Here is a 17912-nt window from a genome sequence, read left to right as displayed (position 1 = left end):
GGGTTGTGAGTGGACTGCACTGCGAAGGTATTTCTCCCGGTATCTGACTTCCTAGTACTCCAAGCTTTATTATTCCGGGAGACTTTCTCTAATTTTTCAGCAATCTCAGCATAAGGACACTCCCCATAAGATCTACCTGCTATAGTGTCCCTGATAGAAGTATTCCTTCAGTGACTCATCATCTATACGGTGATTTGGGACACTTCTCAAGAACGAGGTGAATCTATCCGAAGAACTACTAACTGACTCTCCTGGTAGTGCCACAAAGTTGTTCACTCTGTCTTTGTGGTTTAGTTTCTTGGAGACCGGATAGTAGCGTGCTAAGAAAACATCCCTTAGTTGGATCCAAGTGCAAATTGAGTTGTCAGGGAGCTCAGTGAACCATATAGCAGCCTCTCCCATCAGTGAGAGAGGAAACACTCTAAGCCGTATTACATCCAAGTCCAAGTCAGGCCTCCTACACAACTTTTACACACTGCCCTTACCTTAGCTATGTGGGCATGTGGATCCTCAGAAGGTAGCCCTGAAAACAAACCTCTGGCAGTGAGCATTTGCATCAGGCTACTAGTTACCACGAAGGTGTGGCCTGGTGGTAGAGGAGGCAAGACAAGTGGCCCATCAGAGTCTGCTATGTTGTCATAGCCTTTGTAGTATGCTTGGGGCCGTGGAGAGGGATTTAGTCCCCTCGGTTGGTGTTCACCCGGAGCATCGGGTAACAACTGACCATGAACATCAACCGGAGCTAGGATGTTCTGGTTTGGATCATCATCATTAATTCCCAAGTTTCTGTTCATGTTGCGTAATGTACGCTCTAATTCGTGATCGTAGGGAAACAGGGGTTCTCTTCCTCTCTGTGTATTTGGCATACAAGGAGGGTGGTTCTGCACGAATCAAAAACAATAAAACAAAGTAGAATCAAGAAAATATGAACTAAACTATAGTAATAAGTTTAAGATAATCTAAAAGCTACTTTCCCCGGCAGCGGCGCCAAAATTTGATACGCTCAAACTTACTTCTCAAATAAGAAGTAATGCGGTCGTGTCAAGTAAATAACCCAACTAGAGAGGTTGGGATTGTTCCCACGAGGAAAATAGTTTAGACTTAACTTCAATCTATTATTACTATTGTTCAGTCAATTACTTCCTTGGAAGGCAAAAATGATAAAAGGGGGGTTTTCTATTTCTAAATAAATAAAAAATAACTAGCGAAATATAAAGAGACACTTAACAGCTTCAAATGTTGGAGTTTAATCAATAAATGAAATTAACTAGGGTTTACGTGTTCCCCGCAGGTTCATAACTTGATAAGTCTAACTATAACAATTCTTTCCTAGTATCTTGCGTGCAAAGTTATAAGTTATGTATTTATAAATCCTTGGTCCGGCATCTAGAAAATTTTACTCCGCACCTTGGTCTGGCTACGTGTGTTGCTATCCTAACCCTTATCTTTACCTCTTATTAAGCATCGTATTCGATATTTGACTAAGTTATTACCTCGTACCAATTAATACTAGCCTATTAGATAGTATACAATAAATCTATGTTGATAATTCTTTTGCTATTATCTACCTCCTTGGTCCGGCAACTAGCATTAAGGCGAGTTCTAACGTTGGTCATCCGTTAAAAAGACTTCTAAGCGAAAGAATTATCAATACATGCAAGACACTATTCTAGAATTCTTATTTTAGTTAGGTTTTACTTCATTATTTGCCTATGGTTCCCACAACCCTAATTATGGAGTTTAGTTACCCATAGTCATAATCACAATATTCAAATATATGGTATAAGAATTCATGTACTTACTTCAATGAGAAAGAGTAAAACCCAAAAGTTCGCTTGATTAATCAACAAAAATCACCAACAATCAATTACAAGAATCTCAAAATAATCAAGAATCTCACAAAAGGTGTAAAAAATAATCAAGAGTCTAACCTCAAAAGCGAGGTTTTTCGAACTATTTATAAAAAAATAAAAACCTAATTACATAAGGACTCTATTTGCTGGAAATCTGTCAAAACGCGGTTGGATCGACGGACATCGCGATGGATCGTCGTGGTCACGACGGACCATCATGGACTTCGTCGTCCCATACTTGATGCAATTTCTTCTACTTCTCACTTCATTACCCTCGACGGAAGGTATGACGGATCTTCACAGGCACAACAGTCCGTCGAGGGTCTCCGTTCCAAAACACTTGAACTCTTGGAATATGGGTACTCGGACTACTTCTCTGAACTTCATGAGGAACCTGCAGGACGGACTGTCATGGATACGACGTACCGTCACGCTTTCCGTAACCCCATACATGGTCAGACTTCCCCATATTCCTTCAGCTGCTGCACTACGCTGCCACCTACGGACCGTCACGAGCATGACAGATCGTCGCAAGCTCCGTAGGTGGTCTCTTCTGCATTTCTTCACTCAAAAACCTCCGCATTCATCTTTGGACATATTTCCTCCAAATAAGGAGAAACTTATATAAAAATTAGCACAAAAAGGCTTTTGGACACACTAAACTTAAAGAAAGTATTAATAATACCGTGAAACCACGGTATATCAGTATTCAATATGCAAGATGGGCCAAACAGGACTATGAAACACTAGTATATACAAGAACAAAACCCTAAACACGGTGTCACCAGTATTAGAACATAGAAGCTACGTAATAAAGCTATACAAGAACCCGATCGATTTAACAAAATAAAAGGTCAATTATAAGAATATAGAAGGAACAACACCAATCCTCTAAACACCATGAGCTCACCATAATTTGAACAGCCAAGGCCACAAATCAGTCGAACGGGATCACTCTTGCTATATATTGTATAAAAGATTGTAGAAATGCAGTATCAGTACCAAAATATGGGGTACCTAGTAGTATCATAATCTGACTTTAGCCTAGAAAAAGTATATATAAAATAAGAAGCATGATAGGTACATAAACAACAGGAACCTAGAATTTAGTTATAGACGAATCAACGTGATCTTAAAACTAAAATTACTGAATTAGTGCTTGTTGAACAATCGTTCATCCCCCAAAAGTAAAAGGGAAGAATAATAAGATATACCTCAATCTTTAAATAGTTAGTGATAATTGCTGCTCATATCTTCTTCAGTATCCCAAGTAGCCTCCTCAACTAGTTGGTTCTTCCACTGCTTCATTATTGACTGAATCCCTAAAGTTTTCAACTTATGGAACGCTATATAAAGGAATCAAAATAGGTTCTTCTTAATAAGATACGCTTTCATCAAGAAATATAAAATTCCAATGTATGGTGTAGTTAAAACTTGAATGGAACTTCTAAAGCAGAGATACATAAAAGACAGGGTTAACCCTAGAAAGACTAAACGAAAACACTAGTCGGTATTCCACTAGCCTTACTTGCTTAAGAATTTCAAATAGCCCAATAAATTAAATGTCATACCAATCTTCCTCTTCTTGTAAAACCTCATGACTTCTTTAACACGTGATACCTTGAGTAAAAATTTCTCGACTTCCATAAACTGCATGTCTCTTACTTTGTTGTTTGCATACTACTTTTGTCAACTCTGTGCTGCCAGAAGCCTCTTCTGACCTCAAAATCATCAAACTAGCTTAATGGACATCCTTACGTCCACCCATACGAAACCTCAAATGGTGCAACATAAGTGTTGATGAGATATTATGTAACAGAACTCAACCATGGATAAGAACGGATCCTAACAGGCTCCAAAATCCATGACACAATGGCTGAACGTGTCCTCTAAGACCGAAAATTATCCACTCCGGTTTGCCATTCGTATAAGGAGGGAACGTTGTTCCAAAACACAACATATTCCACACTCCTCATTCAACTTAACCCAAAACATTCCAAATGGATGCACTATGCAATCTAACAATCTATTTGAGATGTACATAAACTAATTCTTATATAGAATAACTTTTGTCTAACAGGTTTGCAATTAATCTATTAGCCAAGGTTTACACATCCCTATCTAATGGACCTCTGGTAGCTACTAGACATTCTAGGCTTCCTATACTCTCTATCTTTGTTCTCAACACATTATCTACCATATTAGCCAAACCTAGATAGTAGAGAATAGTGACAAGATAATTCTTAAATAGTTTCATCCATTTATGTTGTTCTAAAATTCATGTATTTCATTACTATGATATGTTACAAACTCTAATTGTCAGTGAACACTTTATAGAAAACTCCATAGAAGTTATACTTCCATATCATAAGTATGAAAATAACTAGCTAACTCTAAATCACGAGTGAGATAGTTCTTCTGAACCTTCAGTTGTTTATAGGCATATAATATGACAGTCTATTCCTTAATTAACACTAAAATAAACCTAGAATATGAGGCCTTATATTAGACAATTAAATTCTCACTCTCCGCCATTAAAGAGAAAAAAACAGTAGAGTTAATCAATTCCTTAAGTTATTGAAAATTCTACTCACTTTTGTCCAATCATATGAATTGAACCTCTTTAATTCTAAGTTAAGTTTATTAGATGAAAATCAATAGAGGAAAATCCCTTTACAAACCTGTCGTAGTATGTAGGCCTGCTCTAATTCCTATTTGCCTCGATATTTTGTTGATCCACCATTACTCCTTTGTTTGAACCACTTGACCTAGAAAGGTTAATGAAGGCATCCAAAACTCGCGCTTTTTATACTTTGCATAAAATAGTTTCGCCATGAGAAAACCTAGTACAAACAGTACCGGAGCAACCCACAGGAAATCATTCAAATGGGTGAATCCCTTACTTTTGGAATTCATGCAACTGAGCCTCTAGTTCTCTCAGCTTAACCGATTTCATACTATAATGGAGGATAGAAATAGGACAAGTCTATGGCTCAAATTCTATGCAATATTAAATGTCATGGTCCGCTAGCATGTTAGGAAATCAACAACGAAGACCTCTAAAAACACACATACTATTGGAACTCATCCTAGGGACGGGAAATTTTTGCCAGTATACCAGAGATGGGCTATGAAAGTACCCCCCCATCAACCTCTTGAATCAAATGAAATAGATGATTTCAGATAAATGGTATGATAATCAACTTTCAGATCAAGTATACCTAACCCCATCATCTAATATTCCAAATTGCATCATAAGGAGATAACCAAGTCAAATCTAAAATGTTGTCAAATTAATAATATTTATGATTACTAGATCTTGCACAGTTGGATAACCTATAAACATCAGAGGACAATAATGGAAAACTTTACCGACAAGATGTGAGTTACCTATCCGAGTTGACATATGAACAATGATATCAAGCAAATCCAGACCACGTATATTTCTACCACAAAGTTGGTTGGCACATACGGAAAGATAGAGGTAAGATCAGATAAAACAATCTCCATTTGATCATACATGAGAATAGTACCCATACTATTAAGAAATAAAGTTTTCTCTGTTGCTAATTTGAGCACCACCTTTCTATTATGAGAACTTCCTCTGCTTCCATATCAACCTTATGCCTACTCTGATTACGACAATCCTACGCACCTTAGGGATGACGTATGCCATCAGTATCATTATCCCTTCTAATGTGAATTGAAGCTTGAAAAAACTATTGTTAATATGACTAAAGAGACCAAGGGCAATACCTCTGGTCATGTCTATATCATTCTAGAAGACTCTACTAGAAACACTCTTTTACGATGAAATAAAAAAATTGAAGGCTTTGATACAAATTGAGTCATGACCGAATGTGCGTGAATGACACCGATAGTAACTCTCCATTGGGAGAACCATTTTAATCCCACCTACCAATTATAATAAATCCATTGCTAAAACATCAATTAAGTAGAGATTACTTTTATACATAAGCAATGCTGAAAAAACTAAATTATAAAATTTTCTCACACCTTAAAACAAAATAAAAAGTAAATGCACAACAATTCTAACTACAATCATTTCTACTAGAATGTCAAACATCTAAAACCAAGATAGAATATCTTACGAGTTTGGCATATTGATAGGGTCATAGGGGAAGCAAAATGATCCTTAAAATCCTAATTATGGTGCATTCACGATCTCTGCTCAACAAAGATCGGAATTTTACATGGTAGTATTAGTACAAGAAACTATGTACGGGTAGGCATCATATGCCGAATTCAAGTAGACATAAGCAACACATAAGGGAATAATTAAGTAGACAATACTTCAACACATAAAAAAATTCACAACTATCAAATATAATCATCACAAAGTTGCATAATACATATGTTCCACATTGTAATGCACAATAAACCATGAACCTGTACAATGATGAATAAGTTTACACGCATGCTAGGGACTTATTTTTGCAAATAGGCATGGCTTGTAAGCGTTGATGTATTAAACTGACGTACTAATAGATTCTTTGAAATGTTTATATATGTATAAGCACTATGTGATGCAGAACAGTCAATAATAATAAATTGTATATAAATGATATTTTGTCATGCTCCATGGCTCGCCCCTTGGCGTAACCCGAGACCTAAGATCATGAGTAACCCCAATCTAACCCTAAGTCTAACATATAACAAGCATATGAAATAAATAACTTAGTAAATCATGTATTAGACAGAAGATAAAAATAGTAGACATCTGAAATGGGGAGAAACTGAACTAGTGTGAATATATGAATCATAGCAAGAGTTCATCAAACAAAATTTAACAACACTAACTAAATCTACTAATAAGTTTGAAAAGCCTCTAACTGTGTTGAGTTGCTCGGACACGCTCTAACTATCTATAACAAAACATAAAAACTCAAAGTAAAGTCTAAACAGAAAGCATGTCTACTATACTCAAACTATGAGGACTCACAATTGAAGCTACTAAAGTTTAATCGGGAATCCATCTAAGTGTGATCTTGAAGCTGAGTGATTGAACCTACATCATTAAACAATGTAGTGCAAAGTATACGATTTTACTAGGAATGTACTAAGCATGAAAGATATATACATATATATATATGTATATATATATGAAAATTTGAACAAAGTATATAAGCTAAACAATGCATAATTGAGAAATAATATATTTTTAACAAGGATACATATATGTGATGAAGTATAACCAAAAACTAAATAGGATGCAACGATCAAATACTAATCATGAAGTTAACATGTTGAACTGTATATTGAAGTAAATGCTAAAAACATGGTCAAAATAATAAGAGTCTAACTGTCTGAGCTACTATTAACCACTTAAACCACGTGACATAAATGTGGAGTCCGATGTATATACCCATTGAGAGGTACAATATACCTTGCAAGGGGTATAGAGACATGGATGTGGTGTGATCACTAAAATTGATGCCCAATAGAGGGGACTTGTAAACCTATGTGTGGACGTAGTTATGGGAATTTGAGAGTATGTTGAATCCTAGTCTAACTTGGTGTTAAGTCTACTCAATTCTAAATAGGCATAATGCTAGAATGAACTAAATTTGAATAGCTCAAACAACTAACATGCTAACTGAGAATGTAACATTTATATACTGAGAATATGGCTTTCGAAATTAAAAAGCATGAATGTCTATCTAACTATCCTAGCAAGTATAATCATCAACTAGGTTAAATTTACACAAGGTATGGTTCTTAGTTCTCTGCGAGAAACTATACTACTTTATAAAGAAAAATGTAATTTAGATCAAGGAAACCATAATAATCAAATTTACAGTAAATCTTGAAAATCTAGAAACCCTAGGTCTGAACAGTTCATGAGAATTGAAGATACTAACTAAATTTAGGGAGGAAGAAGAATTTGTTAGAACAGGGGGAAATAATAATACTTTCCAAACATAGCGCTTGAGTAATCATAGCACCCTTTTAGGTCTACCAATGGTTTACACATGGAAGATTTAAAGTATTTAAAAAGTAGATTACTTTATTTTATAAGTTATTTATTTTTTATTTCTGCGTGGCAGTTGTGTGTTGTATATTACTATAACTTTTTGGTTATTTATTTTTCCTATATCTGTGCAGAATGTTTTGTAGTCAGGATTTATTCCTTCACTTTCTTATTTCAGCTGTAGTAGGAAGTTACTTCCTTGTTTTCATATGGGGTGGTTAATCCACCAGTGTTGTATTTAATGTTTTTTGCCTTTTATGAAATGATAAGTAGAAAATTATTCATGTTTTTTAGTACTTTAAGCACAAGATATTACATGTTCTCTTTTAGCGAACAAACACTATAGCTAGTAAAAATAAAACCTCTTTCCAGTCTCCTAAATCAACATTAACTCATATTTTGTCTTGCAATGTCCCACAACTAGATCCATAACAAGGGATAATCGAAGTCTCGGATTGGGAGATGGTGATTAAATTGGGCTTTATTATGATCCTAGATCTTCAAGTTTATTGTTCAAATTGCTTTCTCAGATTGACTCTTAGTGAAAACGTCTACGAAGTTAGAACCAGCAACAACATACCATCCTAGTATTTTGTTTAGTACTACTCTTTGATCTAAATGTAATAGCTGAAGACTAAATTATAAAATTGGAATTCCTGGAGTCCCCAATTTCGTCTCCACAATTCCCTGTTTGAACTTGTGTTTTCATTCCCTGTTATTATATCGTTCTTTTAACTTCGTGTAATAGTTTCACAGTTTTGATGTTCTTTGCCAATGTATTTGGGAATTATTTGATAGAGGAATGTGATTTCTAAATTGAACAAAAATGTATTGGTTTAAGATAAAACTGATTTTAAAAAAATATAAGGGCTAAACTCTATCAATCATTTGACGAAAAGTTTTTGCATTAACACAAGAATAAGGCTACATTCATTGAAGTCTTTTCCGATTTCTTTCCATTAATAATTTGATGAAGAAGATTTCCAAATGAACAACACTCCTTATGAAGTGACTCTAGAACTGGTGGAGATAAGGTAAGTATACTCTTCACAAAGAATCGATCTACAAAACCCATGTCTGATCAAGAAAAAGATTACCCATGAAGAGATTGTTGCAGTATGTTGATAATTTATTCGAGATGTTTGAGCACATCCTTATAGAACTTTCGACATGGAAAAAAGTTTTTTAAATGGATGCAAGGTGTGTGTTCACATGTTGGATGCAATTGTGGAGAATGTCTCTAAGAATAATGAAGATGTAAGTGTTTGGTTAAGAAAGTTGTTCAATGCTGATTATTTGCTTTGGTTCATCGAATTTTTCAAGGGTAGAATATTGGGCGATGGTGATGAAATTGGGCTTTATTAGGAACCTAGATATTCAAGTCTAGTGTTCAAATTTGGCTCTAAGTGGAAAGGTCCAATAATTTAGGACCAGAAATAACATATATTCAATCGCAGTCTTTAGTTCAACATTACACTTTCATATAACTGTAAAAGAGGAAGTCTTAATTATGAGATTGGAATTCTTGAAGATCCCAATTTAGTTTGCGCAATTCCCTTTTTGTACTTGTTTTTTCATTCCCTATAATTATAGTGTTTTTTTGAAGTTTGTATAATAGTATTGTAGCTTTGATGTTCTTTGTCAACATTTCTTGTACTGCTCATTACAAAGGAGCTTAATGTGTGAAATAAGTTTATATACTGACAGAAAACGCCTGGCATCAACGATCAAACATGACCTAATTAAGGAACTCATTAATCATCAGGGGGTAATCTTTAAATTGATGGATTCCGTAATATATAGTGAAACATATATTATGTCTATAGCAAATAAGAGTACAAAGTATTTTGGGCATTTTTGAATAAAATAATGTAATTTCTGAATTGAACAAAAATGTATTAACTTAAGACAAAACTGATTTTGTAACAATATAGGGACTATACTCTTCTAATCATCCTACTAAAAGCTTTTGCATTAGCACAGGAATAAAAGTACATTCATTTAAGTCTTTGTTTTGATTTTTCTGCATAATACCCTCAGCTACTCTTTTTAGCCAGCAGTTTTCCACAACATAAGTTAAACCAACAACAATAGCCATATGACTCATATTTTAGATCTTTGTGTAAAAAATGACCATTATCTACCACCTTGGTCCGGCAAGTAGCATTAAGGCGAGTTCTAACGTTGGCCACCCGTTAAAAAGACTTCAAAGCGAAAGAATTATCAATACATGAAAGACACTATTCTAGAATTGTTATTTTAGTTAGGTTTTACCTCATTATTTGCCTATGGTTCCCACAACCCTAGTTATGAAGTTTAGTTACCCATAGTCATAATAACAATATTCAAATATATGGTATAAGAATTCATGTACTTACTTCAATGAGAAAGAGTAAAATCCGAAAGTTCGCTTGATTAATCAACAAAAATTACCAACAATCAATTACAAGAATCTCAAAATAATCAAGAATCTCACAAAAGGTCTAAAAAATAATCAAGAGTCTTACCAAATAATCAAGAGTCTAACCTCAAAAACGAGGTTTTTCGAACTATTTATAAAAAAATAAAAACCTAATTACATAAGGTCTTTATTTGCTGGAAATCTGTCAAAACGCGGCTGGATCGACGGACAAAGCGACGGATCGTCGTGGTCAAGACGGACCGTCATGGACTCCGTCGTCCCATACTTGATGCAATTTCTTCTGCTGCTCTCTTCATTACCCTCGACGGCAGGTATTACTCTCGACTGCTACTTGAGTGAACTTCTAACGACCATATATCTTAGAATTTAAAGAGTTATGTGGTCTATAACCTATCAAATAAAATGTATTTGGATTTTATTTCTAACGCCACCTATTTCAAAGAATCTGAGTGTCGAGTAAGAAGTTATGACCATTTCTAATAATTTGATACAATGCGGTGAAAAATTATTACCTGACAAAAAATATCAAAGATGGCCATTTTTGTCTTTTAAACTCTAAAAAGCCTCTAAACGAATTTGTTTGACTTATTAAAGGCCCAAAACAATGAGATTTTCATTCGTTAATCCTTCATTTTATTCTCTCTCAAACACTAAGGAAAATCCCTAAGGATAAATCAAAGCATAAGACTCCCGTTCAAGATTCTTCAAATATTTTACAATATTCTTCTTCAATGTACGTCATAGTCAGAGAATTTCATTCTTTCAAAGTCAAATTTCTTCATACAATTATGAATCATTAATAAAAATGCTAATTCTCCGCCAGAGAGTCTTCAACAAACAAATTTAAGAATCTAAAAAAGATATTTGACTATTCTCCTTCAATCTAGGATTTGAAGGATTCTAATAAAGTTCTTCTTCAAAATATTTCAAGAACTTCATTTTTTCAGGCATGTAAGGCTACTCATTGTGATGGATTGAGTTCACCCTCATGGCCTACATCTGAATTCAATTAGTTAAAGTTTAATCTAAGGTTATATCCTTAGTTTTGAGAATGCTTGAGATAAGCTTGTTCTTGAGCTTTGAGTTCTAATCCTAATACTTGAGTTTCTATAAATTATGCATTGAGATTTTCCAGTTGATCCATTCTTTATTATATTTCAGCATGAACCCTATTAATTGAGTATTCTTGAGATAAGTAGTATCATTTATTTATGAGTTCTGAGTATTGAGTTTTTCTATATAGTTATTGAGATATTCGAGTTGAGTTGTTTTGTATATGTTTCAGCATAAACCATATTTTGAGTTATAAATTGTAGAAATTTTTAAAGCGAATATTTCTTTTAAACAATTTTTTTTTAGAAAGTAGAGCAAAGTTGAGTAATGTTTAAAAAGAACAAGTATAACACCTTGAGCTTTAGTCAAATTTTTAAGTTTTTTGTCAACTCCACATGACCATAACTTTCAGCAAATAAAGAGTTAAGATCGACCATTAGGTATCAAAGGGAAGGTCTTTGAGTCCTCTTACCAAAGCGGCCGAGTTTTCTAAATATGAGTTTGGAGGAAGGAGTTATGCCCGTTTGAGTGCATCCACTCTAGTTAAGGTATTTTCATCTATTTTAAAGAGGGGTCTTTGATCTTTTCCTTAAATTCACTCGCCCAGCACGTTTTTGTTCTACCAAATAGGGGTCACCGATTAAGATCAATTTGCATTTATTTGTAAACACTTAGGGTTGAGAAGGGTTTCAAGAGGAGAAAAAGAAGAATGCTTCAGGAGTATTTGCAAGCTTTGAGTATTTTCGCCAAGACTTCATTCCGTAGAGGTATGTAATCTTTCATAGTGTTGGTTTTTCTCACCCTCACTCCAATCAAGTGAATTTATCCATAAATCCGTTCTTGAAGTTTATTGAGTTTGAATTCTTTGAAATTCTTAACTTTTAGCTTCATTCTTGAGAAAATAGTTTACTAAGAGGAAATAACTTGGAGGGTAATTACAGAAGGTAGTTTCCAACTTATTTTCTCAGTATGTTTTGGCTCTGCCCGCGTTTTAAATTTATGCGTCAAAAGTTACATCATTCACATGAACCCAATATTGTTACATTTTTTAGTGAATAAAAAGTATTCTTTCATCCTCAATTAGAAATATTAGATCCGAACTTTACTACAAAATTAACTTTTTATGGAGTAGTTTTCCTTTTTCATTTTTTTTAAAATAAGGTCTTAAGACCAATTTTATTTAGTGTAATTTACATAAATCTCATAATTTTTAAAAAAATTACAATCTATTACTCATAAGTTTCAAATTACATTAGTCCCTTACAAATATAAAAATCAGACACAATAATTGAAACTCGGATACATTAATAAGTAGCTCATATACATTAAATACTAGCCCGGATACATTAAAAACTAGCTCGGGTATATTAAATACTAATTTACATACATTAATATGTATCTCATATACATTAAAGAAATAAATGATTTTGGAAATTTTAAAAATAATAGGGGATCATGGAAACATGTGAAATAAAATGTGTGTATTTCAGCAATTTTTCCTTTTATTAAATGATCCAAATAAAACCGTGATAAAAAACCACAAGCCCAGTCCATCAAACCAAAAAGTCCTTAGGTTTCATAAGTTAACCTATACATATCAAGTGTAAGGGAGTACTCAGTATTTTTCTCCAAATCCGCCTCCTTGGTAACTAGATGTTGGTGTGTGGTCGGAATAACTCGCAATAGTTTTTGCTCCTCTACTGGATCATTTCAAAGATCAATCCCTTCTTTATGTGGCTGAAACTCTGACTGTCACCTTTAATATTACACTATATATCTTCTCTTTATTCATTCCCTTTTCCTTTGATGAACTAATTCATTGTACCTTTTTATAGGCGGTCAACACTTTTCTCTAAGGGACTAAAGAAGAAGTTTTAGAGTAGCTCTTCAATCTCTGGTAATCTACAAATTCTAATCTTTATTAAAGTTCCATTTTCATTAGAACTCTACTAGAATTATTTAGAAAGGGAAAAATAAGTTTGTTTATCTTTTAAACTTGATTAAATCAATTATATTATTCTTATATGTCATATTTAATAATCTGGAATGTCTATCTCTATATCTTTTCAATCGTCATTATACAATGAACTTCTAAAGGAGTCAAATCGAGTCTATCATAAAATTGATATTAAAACATATAAATCTAATTTATTGACATACTTTTTGCATCTGTGTTAATGATTATTACAGATAAACATATAGAAAAAAACTACTTTAATTGGGTCACAATATTAATTTCAAACAACCATATAAAATCAGACATAATCTCATGTGAATAATTTATTGGAGAAAAGAAAAGTAAAATATTTTATTGGAACAGTCTAATCAAGTTTTAAGTATTTGTTTAAATTCACTCAATCATTTTAATTTGCATATCTAGCACCAAACACTCAACACACACAAAACACACATAGACACATGTTCGCACACATACACACTCTCAAATCACAAAAAAAAGTTTAAAAGAAGGAAATGTCAATAGAAATTTGTTAGATGTTTTCCCCTTTTAGAAACTAAGTCAACCAATTATCCTGATTTGAGCCTTGGGCGCTCGGTCGGAAACCCCCCGTCTGCTCATTTACTGGATAGGAGTCCTCCGCATAATAGCATTCATCATTAGGAGGTTGTGGTTTAGGCAAGTAGTTAACTGCATTTATCTTTTCTGCACTCCCAGTGATATATTTTAGTACCAACCCAAGCTCAGTTCTCATCTGAGCCATTTCTTCACGAATCTCATCTGTGGCTGGGTTGTGAGTGGATTGCACTGCGAAGGTATTTCTCCCGCTATCTAACTTCCTAGTACTCCAAGCTTTATTATTCCGGGAGATTTTCTCTAATTTTTCAGCAATCTCAGCATAAGGACACTCCCCGTAAGATCCACCTGCTATAGTGTCCAACATCGCTTTATTATTATCATCCTCTCCCCGATAGAAATATTCCTTCAGTGACTCATCATCTATACGGTGATTTGGGACACTTCTCAAGAACGTGGTGAATCTTCCCAAGAACTACTAAATGACTCTCCTGGTAGTGCCACAAAGTTGTTCACTCTGTCTTTGTGGTTTAGTTTCTTGGAGACCGGGTAATAGCGTGCTAAGAAAACATCTCTTAATTGGTTCCAAGTGAAAATTGAGTTGTATGGGAGCTCAGTGAACCATATAGCGGCCTCTCTCGTCAGTGAGAGAGGAAACACTCTAAGCCCTATTACATCCAAGTCCAAGTCAGGCCTCCCTACACAGCTTTTACACACTGCCCTTACCTTAGCTATATGGGCATGTGGATCCTCAGAACGTAGCCCTGATAACAAACCTCTGGCAGTGAAAATTTGCATCAGGATACTAGTTACCACGAAGGTGTGTCCTGGTGGTAGAGGAGGCAAGACAAGTGGCCCATTGGAGTCTGCTATGTTGTCATAGCCTCTGTAGTATGCTTGGGGCCGTGGAGCGGGATTCTGTCCCCTCTACTGCTGTTCACCCGGGGCATCGGGTAACAACTGACCATGAACATCAATCGGAGCTGGGATGTTCTGGTTTGGATCATCATCATTAATTCCCAAGTTTTGATTCATATTGCGTAGTGTACGCTCTAATTCGTGATCGTAGGGAAACAAGGGTTCTCTTCCTCTCCGTGTATTTGGCATACAAGGAGGGTGGTTCTGCACAAATCAAAAACAATAAAACAAAGTAAAATCAAGAAAATATCAACTAAACTATAGTAATAAGTTTAAGTTAATCTAAAAGCTACTTTCCCCGGCAACGGCGCCAAAATATGATACGCTCAAACTTACTTCTCAAATAAGAAGTAAAGCGGTCGTGTCAAGTAAATAACCCAACTAGTGAGGTTGGGATCGTTCCCATGAGGAAAATAGTCTAGACTTAACTTCAACCTGTTATTACTATTGTTCGGTTGATGACTTCCTTAGAAAGTAAAAACATAAAAAGGGGGGTTTGTATTTCCTAATGAGTAAAAATAACTAACGAAATTGAAAGAGACACTTAACAGCTTTGAATGTTGGAGTTTAATCAATTAATCAAAGTAACTAGGGTTTACGTGTTCCCCACAGGTTCATAACTTGATAATTCTAACTATAACAATTCTTTCCTAGTATCTTGCATGCAAAGTGATAAGTTATGTATTTCTAAATCCTTGGTCCGGCATCTAGAAAATTTCACTCCGCACCTTGGTCCGGCTACGTGTGTTGCTATACTAACCCTTATCTTTACCTCATATTAAGCATCGTATTCGATATTTGACTAAGTTATTACCTCGTACCAATCAATACTAGCCTATTAGATAGTATACACTAAATCTATGTTGATAATTCTTTTTCTATTATCTACCTCCTTGGTCCGGCAAGTAGCATTAAGGCGAGTTCTAACGTTGGCCATCCGTTAAAAAGACTTCTATGTGAAAGAATTATCAATACATGCAAGACACTATTCTAGAATTGTTATTTTAGTTAGGTTTTACCTCATTATTTGCCTATGGTTCCACAACCCTAGTTATGGAGTTTAGTTACACATAGTCATAATCACAATATTCAAATATATGGTATAAGAATTCATGTACCTACTTCAATGAGAAAGAGTAAAATCCGAAAGTTCGCTTGATTAATCAACAAAAATCACCAACAATCAATTCAAAGAATCTCAAAATAATCAAGAATCTAACAATAATCAAGGGCCTAACCAAATAATCCAGAGTCTCCTAATAATCCCCGAGTCTCTTAATAATACCCAGTCTAACCTAATAAACGAGGTTTTTCGAACTGTTTATAGAAAATAAAAACCTAATTAAACAAGGATTCTATTTGCTGGAAATCTGTCAAAAACGCGGCTGGATCGACGGACATCGCGACGGATCGTCGTGGTCACGACGGACCGTCATGGACTCCGTCGTCCCAGTAGACATGCATATATATAACTTAGAAAACACACAATCATTATCTACCATTAAAATATCTCTAGATAATTCCTGATCATACTCCAATCACCAATAATTTTCCTTCCTAAGGGTATCACCCATCAACATCATAATAAACTCAAAACCATTATTAGTTGAACCACAACTATCCACATATTCTATTGCTCAAAATTCGTGTCCGAAGACCTTTCTTTGGCAATTTCCATGATTTAATGCAAATAAATACATGTCTAACTACTTGATTGAAAATATCCTAGTCTACTTGGGGCCAAACAATTGCTACTAACCTTGATTGTGAGCTTTTCGCTTTGTGGGAAAAAATCATGATGAACGAGAATAAGAATCTTTGGGTTTTCATCTTAACTGCGTTGAAATCTCTTCTCTCCGTTTGTCCCTTGTTATGGGTACCTTCAAAGGATTTTTGAAGCAATCCTCGTCTATTTTCTCCCTAAAAAGTGGGAGAAAAATAAAAGACCTCATATTTATTAGGGTCTAATTCCTGTCAGCCCGTTATAGCTACCATGTAGGCGTTATAACGGGGCACTATAGAGGGAGACTTTCAGTTATGGTGGGCTGACGTCAGTCTATTTTATTTAAGCTAAACTAATTTTTATCATGCATAAATTTTAAATTTGGCATCATATTTTCAAAATTTGAGTTTTCACTCGAGATGCCTTTGAGTAACGATGGTTCGAATTGTTACAATCTTAGATATGGGATTAATTACCCATAGAAAGTGAAAAAAACTAAACAAAAGACATTCATATAATGATCAAGATGATGAATCAAAATCAAAAGATTATATTTGATAAAAATATTATCGCAATGCAAAGGTATGATCTCACAATAGCGCTTAAGAACTCAACCAGAAAACTAAATTCTCGAACAGCATAATAAAATCCTAAAAATAGGTATTTATATACATAATAAATTTTGAAATAAATTACATCTCACGTACGCATTACGATGTTGCATCATTTGTTGCTATCACAACTGCTCTACAACTTCGGGTAGCACGATAATTGGTAGGTGAGATGCGTTCTTGCATTCAAAATTGGTGTTGCATCAATGCATAACATAAAAAAGATTTTTCAGCAATTATTTTGCCTACGTGAACTAGTGATGTGACGTCACACATAGGCATTCAACCACATCATTCCCTTCACATCAACATTACTTTTTGCAACGATCTCTTCAAAAAATGCACAATAGGATAAGATTAAGGACCAGATGGGTAGGTAAATTTCACACTTATCACGTATCATGTGGGAGAATTTTATCAAAGAATAGTTAGTTAGTACTGTTGTTGATTAATTGGACCAATGAACTTTTATAAAATAATGTATTTGCAAGCTTGTAATAACATAGAATCATAAATATTTATTTTACAAAAGAAAAATAGTGATATGTGATTTATTAATTTAGCACCTTAGAATATGTTAACACCTTGTTTGTGAACTATGATTTTTTTTCATTTGGTAAGATTGCATAATGTAAAGGAAGTTTCGTGTTCAAATAAAATTTCAATTTTCTATCATAGTTTGATATATGTTCAAACTTTCATTAGACTCGACTCTCAATAACTCAGAAAATCTCAAACATATTTCTAGTGAAAATGAAGTTTCTAATTAAATGAAATGAGGTATTTTAATGTAATGACCCGATTGGT

This window comes from Solanum pennellii, chromosome 11, assembly GCF_001406875.1.
Source record: "Solanum pennellii chromosome 11, SPENNV200".
NCBI classification, from domain to species: Eukaryota; Viridiplantae; Streptophyta; class Magnoliopsida; order Solanales; family Solanaceae; genus Solanum; species Solanum pennellii.
This window is presented reverse-complemented; position numbering follows the sequence as displayed.